Source organism: Podarcis muralis, chromosome 5, assembly GCF_964188315.1.
Source record: "Podarcis muralis chromosome 5, rPodMur119.hap1.1, whole genome shotgun sequence".
Lineage (NCBI taxonomy): Eukaryota > Metazoa > Chordata > Lepidosauria > Squamata > Lacertidae > Podarcis > Podarcis muralis.
In genome coordinates, this window is record NC_135659.1 from 14,902,624 (window position 1) to 14,910,352 (window position 7,729).

The following is a 7,729-nucleotide window of genomic DNA, read 5'->3' on the forward strand; positions in this document are numbered from 1 at the left end:
CGAACCACTGACCTTCTGACCGGCAAGCCCTAGGCTCTGTGGTTTAGACCACAGCGCTACCCGCGTACCTCTTAGCAAGCCTACTCCGAGTTAAATGCCATCTGTAAATAATTTTCAGGTAGTTCTCCTTCAAAGAATAACATGCTGTAAACTTCAAGTCACTTTTTTCCAGAGTTTTCCCCAGAGGTTAAAATCTATATTAGGTTAAAATCTATATATTGTATATACAGATATAAACATCTCTCACCACTCTTAACAAACTGCAGTTGCCAGGATTATTTGGAGGAAGCTGTTGAAGTGGTATGATAGTGCTTTAAATTTATAGTGTAGATCATGGGTAGGCAAACTAAGGCCCGGGGGCCAGATTTGGCCCAATTGGCTTCTAAATTCCACCCACAGACAGTCCAGGAATCAGCGTGTTTTTACATGAGTAGAATGTGTCCTTTTATTTAAAATGCATCTCTGGGTTATTTGTGGAGCCTGCCTGGTGTTTTTACATGAGTAGAATGTGTGCTTTTGTTTAAAATGCATCTCTGGGTTATTTGTGGGGCATAGGAATTTGTTCATTCCTCCCCCCCCCAAAAAAAAATATATAGTCCAGCCCCCCACAAGGTCTGAGGGACAGTGGACCGGCCCCCTGCTGAAAAAGTTTGCTGACCCCTGGTGTAGATGATGCCTCAGCCACTTTCTTCAACTAGTTAACTTCATTGTCGGAATGACACATTAAATTGCTGGCTAGGACTGGGACTAAGTCAAGAAATAAGGTCGCCTCAGATTTAGGTTTTGGATTAAAAAACATTGCCTTGTTTACCAGAAGTGATATTGGGGAAGTTGAAAGAAGAATGCTTCTCTAGTCACGATATATTTCTCTTTGGACTTTCTTCACTTATGTAAGACCTTGCCTGTTCATTTGAATGATTCAACATGATGAAATGACTTCCGAGGAAGAAGCCAAAAGAGTAGAGTCTTGTGGTGATGCAGATGAATTCAAGACTGCATGCCTTACCTCACTTCAATATTACGTATCAGTTAAACAGGGATTCATTTAACTCTTGCCCTGTATATAGAATGAAAGCTCCTAGTCCCGTCCCCCCCATCATAGGCCACAGGGAAAGCAAAGTTTTGCTTGAAAGATACGAGGCCAAATGGTTTTAATTATTACATTCTAAATAAATCAGAAAAATGTCAAGGAACTCTTTTATAAGCACTAGGAATGGCAGAGAAATCTGCCCTCCTTGGATTCCTAAGTGAACTCACCTGATCTAATCTGGATGGGTCATGACACAGATTGGATCAATGGTCCACTTCAGAATCTTCAGTCTGGATGTTTTCTTGCTGTGGGGGTCTTTTCAGTTAAAGAATGGGATGAAATGCTTTTTCAAAGTCAATACGGTGGTACCTTGATTCTCAAACTTAATCCTTTCCGGAAGTCCGTTCCAAAAGCAAAGCGTTCCAAAACCAAGGCACGCTTTCCCATAGAAAGTAATGCAAAATGGATTAATCCGTTCCAGACTTTTAAAAACAACCCATAAAACAGCAATTTAACATGAATTTTGCTATCCAACGAGACCATTGATCCATAAAATGAAAGCAATAAGCAATGTACTGCAGTCACACAATCAATCAATCAATCAATCAATCAGTAGCTGAACTGGGTTCCACACAGTCACGAAAACAAAAACAAAGAGCCACAAAAACGCAAAATAAATAGCAAAAACAGAGAGACTTCAGCGTAACACTCGAAATGGAAGTGTGGCACTCAAATTGGAAGCGTAACATTCAAAACGGAGCACATTCGACTTCCGAAAAAAGCTCGCAAACCAGAACACTTACTTCCGGGTTTGCAGTGTTTGGGTTCCAAGTTGTTTGAGTACCAAACGTTTGAGAACCAAGGTACCACTGTAAAGCTATTGAATTAGACTCAGAGTTGTCTAAATTCTAATGCCATCTTGGCATAACTTTGCTCTCCTCCCCCAGCATAAGTGATACATCTTGAATTACATGCCTCAGCAGTGAGGTCAGTACTGTATCTAGCTTGATTATAATCCTGTATCCCCCCCCCCCACCCTGAAAAAAATGGATCAGATAAATACTGTTGCTGGCAAAATTGCGTAAAACCGTGAACCCTTGGAAATGGCCGCCCTGCAAGGTTTCCGGAGGGCTGCTAGCTTGGCTTTGGGAAGGAGGTGTGAGGGCTCTGGCAGGGTCCAGAGTCCTTCCTCCTTCCCAAAGCCAGTAAAATCTGCAATTGATCACAACTTCACACATGGGGGGATTAAATAAATGGAGAGTGGGTTTCATCTGCTTTCCATTTATTTATTCCCCACCCAACAAACCTGTGATCATGTGCCTGTATGTTTAAAATATGCACTCAGGGTAAACCTACTGAAATTAATGGACATTAGTTTCTTAGATCCTTTAATTTTAACAGGTTGATGGTTAGAACATAGATGAAATGCTCATATTTTTAATGAACTATGTAGGACCAATTCAGTACAGTCATAACTCGGGTTACAGACGCTTCAGGTTGCGTTTTTCAGGTTATGGACCCGCCGAAACCCGGAAGTACTGGAATGGGTTACTTCCGGGTTTCGGGGGTCCTGCATGCACAGAAGTGCTAAATTGCACTTTGCGCATGCTCAGAAGCACCAAATCGCAACCCGTGCATGTTTCCTTTTTGGAAATGAGGCACAGCTGAGACCATGGTGTCTTTCTGATATATAATTTATTTACTGTCTCACCAGAGTGGTGCATGTTCTAGTTATCTCCCGCTTGGACAACTGCAATGCACTCTACATGGGGCTACCTTTGAAGGTGAACTGGAAACTACAACTAATCCAGAATGCGGCAGCTAGACTGGTGACAGGGAGCGGCCGCTGAGACCATATAACACCGGTCCTGAGAGATCTGCATTGGCTCACAGTACGTTTCTGAGCACAGTTTAAAGTGTTGGTGCTGACCTTTGAAGCCATAAACAGCCTAGGCCCAGTATAGCTGAAAGTGTGTCTCCACCCCCATTGTTCAGCCTGGACACTGAGGTCCAGCGCCGAGGGTCTTCTGGTGGTTCCCTCACTGCGAGAAGTGAGGTTACAGGGAACCAAACAGAGGGCATTCTTGATAGTGGTGCCCACCCTGTGGAACGCTCTCCCATCCGATGTCAAGGAAATAAACAACTATCTGACTTTTAGAAGATATCTGAAGGCAGCCCTGTTTAGGGAAGTTTTTAATGTTTGATGTTTTATTGTGTTTTTAATAGTCTGTTGGGAGCTGCCCAGAGTGGCTAGAGAATACATACATACATACATACATACATACACACACACACACTCACTCACTCACTCACTCAAAGAGGGTCTTGTTTTTCCCATAGCCGTAGCAGTGGATTCAGACAGAAATCTACCGTCACCTTCTGACCCTCTCTCCAGCTTTCCTGCCTTTAACAGCCTGCAACCTATTTTTCCTTTAGGTCACCCCACGGCAAACCCTAACCGCCTTTGTCTTCTAACTATGAGTTGAGGAAGGGGCACAGAGCCTCCTCTTCTTGCCTTTCCTAATAGCTCATCACTTCAGGTGATTTTCTCACAATGAAAATTGCCTGGTGTATCTTTTAACATTTGATGAATCCAGGGGTTCAATGCCTGGCACCCAGAAACTCATAACATTTCACTTCCTTGCAGCCTAAGGAAAGCTGTTTGTTTCTTGGTGGAAGACACTGGCAGAAATTGCTAATGTAGAGTAACGTCTGATAATGGATCAGTGTGGTGTCTGTTTGAAATGCAATTAGTTAAAATGCAGATTTAAAAGTGGTTATAATGTATTTGGATCCTGTATTTTTTAAAGTGCAACGCCTATCTATAGATGTAAAAGAATATAGAGTAAAGTGTTATGCTATATAGTTATGTTTAGAACTTTATAGTGTTTATAGCTTAATAGTATTATAAAGTATATAAGGTATTGTGTGTACGATACACGTATACAGTGGTGCCTCGCAAGACGAAATTAATTCGTTCCGCAAGTCTCTTCGTCTTGCGAGTTTTTCGTCTTGCGATGCACGGTTTTCCATAGGAATGCATTGAAAATCAATTAATGCGTTCCTATGGAAACCGCCTTCCCCCGACCTCTTCTGGCGGGCGGCATTTTAAAATTGCCCGGGACAGCGGAGGACTTCTCCGCTGTCCGGGGCGATTTAAAAGCCCCTGGGAAGGCAGGCAGGGGGGACAAAGACTTTTGCCCCCCGCCTGCCTTCAGAAGAGGTCCAGGACAGGCTTCGCGGACCTCTCCGCAAGCAGCGGGAGCGCTCCCGCTGCTTGCGGAGAGTTGCCAGCGCGCCCAGGCTTCGCGGCCCCGCCGCCCGGCTTCGGGACATCGTTCCGATGCCGGGCGGCGGGGGGAGGCTTTCCCGCACCGCCGCCCGGCATCGGGACATCGTTCCGATGCCGGGCGGGGGGGGAGACTTTCCCGCCCCGCCGCCCGGCATCGGGGCATCCTTCCGAAGCCCGGCGGCGGCGGGAGGATTTCCCGCCCCGCGGCCCGGCATCGGGGCATCCTTCCGAAGCCCGGCGGTGGCGGGAGGAGGTGTCCCCGCCCCGCTGCCAGGCTTCGGTGGAGGTCTGAGGACAGCGGGGAAGACGCGCTGCGCTTCCCCGCTGTCCGGGAGATTTCCCTATGGGCTGTCGTCTTGCGAAGCAAGCCCATAGGGAAATTCGTCTTGCGAAGCGCCTCCAAAACGGAAAACCCTTTCGTCTAGCGGGTTTTCCGTCTTGCGAGGCGTTCGTCTTGCGAGGTACCACTGTATTTGCGTATTTTAAGCAGGAACCCCCAAATACTTTTTACGATTCCTGCCCATTGCTGCATCGAGGCTGGTATATGCAACCTCGCCTACGCAATAATTTTTGGGGGTGGGACATGCAACAGAAAAGTTTGTTTAGTGAGCAGGTTGAGTCACCGAAGTGTTTTTTCCTCCGCCAGAAAACCGTTAACTGACAACAGCTCCTGACTGGCCAGAGTTCCAAGGGAGGCAGTTGGAGTGAGAGTTGGTGTTAGAGACCCATGGGGGTCTGAGAGGGAGAAATCGGAGGATGGAGTGATGGTCATGAAGGATAAGAAGGAAACATTAGTAAAGATGGAATCATTATATGTTCAACCAAGCGACCAGGGGATGGAGGCCACCACTGCTGATATTGATGGTGTCTGTGGATCTTTCTGACACTTCCGCTTGCTGAGTCACTTTGCTGAGCAACTATTTATCTATAGTTCAAAGAAAAGACATTGTTGGTGTAAATTGTGTTTTCCGAAAAATGAAAATTTCTTCATCTTTCTTGTAAGTATATCTCTTCTTTCCGCAGTCTGCTTCTTTTGCTATCCCTTAAGGTTTCGACACATAGGGAACCAAGTCATGGTTAGATTAATTTTTAAAGATTGTCCTCAGGGCCCCCTTAGATTTTTTGAGGGAAATGGCTTGCAGTACAGGGATAGAGAGTATCGAGGAAATAACTAGAATCCATTTTGTGACCTTCTTCCTTTTCTTCCATAGATGTTCCAGTCTGCGCAGGTTGAGAGAGCTGCTGGCCTCCTGTTGCCGCTCCATCAAAATCCATCCCCTGGACTGTATGAGGGAAGACAGCGTCATCGTGGATGGGAGGAGAATTAAACCGAGAACAATCTATGTTAGGCCAAAAGACCAGGGGATGGATGCCACCAGTGATTCCACCAGTGGCAAGTGTTGATCTGTTAGAGACCCATGGGGTCTGTGAGGGAGAAATCGGAGGAGAGAATGATGGTCATGAAGGATAAGAAGGAAACATTAGTGAAGATGAAATCACTATATGTTCAACCAAGCGACCAGGGGATGGAGGCCACCACTGCTGATATGGATGGTGTCTGTGGATCTTTCTGACACGTCCCCCTATTTATGGATAGTTCAAAGAAAAGAGATCGTTGGTGTAAATTGTGTTTTCTGAAAAATGAAAATTTCTTCATCTTGCCTGTAAGTATATCTCTTCTTCTTTCTGCAGTCTGCTTCTTTTGCTATCCCTTAAGGTTTAGACACAAAGGGAACCAGGTCATGATTAGATTAATTTTTAAAGATTATCTTCAGGGCCCCCTTAGCTGCTTGGAGGGGAATGGCTTGCCTTCTCCCTTGTGGGCATCATCACAAGAAGGGGATCTCCCAGTTTTGGAGGGTCCTTTGACAAAATGGGTTCAACTGTTTGCTGCACTCTCCATGAGAGGTTTCTGAAAGCAGGTTCAGCTGACCGATTCCCCAAATTTAGCACAGAGTCATAGAGTATCAAGAAAGTATCTAGAACCCATTTCCTGACTATTTCCCCTCTTCTTCCCTAGATTCGAGAGCTGCTGGCCTCCTGTTGCCGTTCCCTCAAAATCCATCCCCTTGTCTGTTTGGAGGAAGAAACTGTGATGGTTGATGGAAGAAAGATCAAAGTAAGAACGATTTATGTAAGACTGAGAGATCAGGGGATGGATACCACCAGTTCTTCCACCAGTGGTGAGTGTTGAGCTTTGTTCATGAAGAACAGAGAGGCCAGAGAGAATCTGGCTTGCCGGGGCGGGGGGAGGCAGCTCCCTGATTTCAGACGAGTTCAGGGATAGGATGAGGAAGAGAGGAAGGTAAAATAACCTAAGCCACCTGGAGATCCTTGTTGGAAAAATCAGTTATCAACATTATAATAGATGAAAAAATTAAGAATCTTTTATCTTCTTTTCTCTTCCAGGCAGTGACAGCAGTGAGACTAGCAGCTCCAGCACAGCTCTCTCTCTCCCCTTCAAGACCCAGTTCCCCCGTCCCCAAAAATACAAAAATATATATAAATAAATAGTATATATTTCCAAAACACCATGAGTCTCCAGTGTGGTCTCTCGTCACAAGGGAACAGACTTTTTAAAGAGGCTACAAAGAGTCGCTCATAGAAGTAGAACAACAATTGAAGATATAAGACAGTTAGTTACAGACTGGTTGCAATACCTTCAAGTAAATGATGCGTTTAAAATAGATAAGAAAGATGGATTTAGTACAGAAATCTCAAGGTTTCAAAAGGAATTATTGGAAAACAATGTGAAGTTACTTTCTAAATTGTATAAATTGTTGCTAGAGTGCAAAACTAAGGATGAAGAAGTCAAAACATTAATGATAAAATGGGCACAAGACATTGGGCATAATATTCAATTTTCATCTTGGGAAAAGTTATGGAGGGAAGACTTAAAAATTACAGTGTGCTGTGCATTGAAGGAAAATTATATGAAAATGATGCATCGGTGGTTATACACCTGTAAAACTAGCAAAATTGTATAGAACTGATTCAAATGTTTGCTGGAAATGTAAGGAGAAGGAAGGCATGTTCTACCACATGTGGTGGACGTGCAAGATAATTAAAACATTCTGGGAAATGATTTACAATGAGTTGAAAAAATGTTTAAAATAACATTCGTGGGGGGAAACAGAGGCTTTTTGTGTTAGGCATTTTAGGTATAGAGATTCTGAGGGAGCAGAAACGACTATTCATGTTTGCGTGGACAGGCGGAGTCCCCAGATCCCGCGCGGTCCCCCCGTCATGTGGAATAACGACTCAAGACAATGTGCTATGGGATTAAATTGGCCACAACTTTATTAAATTTCAAATGTGGGTAGACCTTGGCTCAGGCATTGGGCGTTCTCCCTCCCCGGTCCCCAGCCGGGGACCTAGGGAGCATCAGGGTTATCCAGTGTGTGTGT

General features: G+C 44.8%; 1 long non-coding RNA gene across 1 annotated transcript; it reads left to right on the forward strand.

Moving 5' to 3' along the window:
- The first annotated feature begins 5,111 nt into the window (after positions 1 to 5,111).
- On the forward strand, positions 5,112 to 7,516 carry LOC114598621 (uncharacterized). Its single transcript, XR_003707093.2, has 4 exons — positions 5,112 to 5,320; positions 5,534 to 5,986; positions 6,343 to 6,505; positions 6,732 to 7,516. It is a non-coding gene; the product is annotated as an uncharacterized LOC114598621 (long non-coding RNA).
- The last annotated feature ends 213 nt before the right edge of the window (positions 7,517 to 7,729 follow it).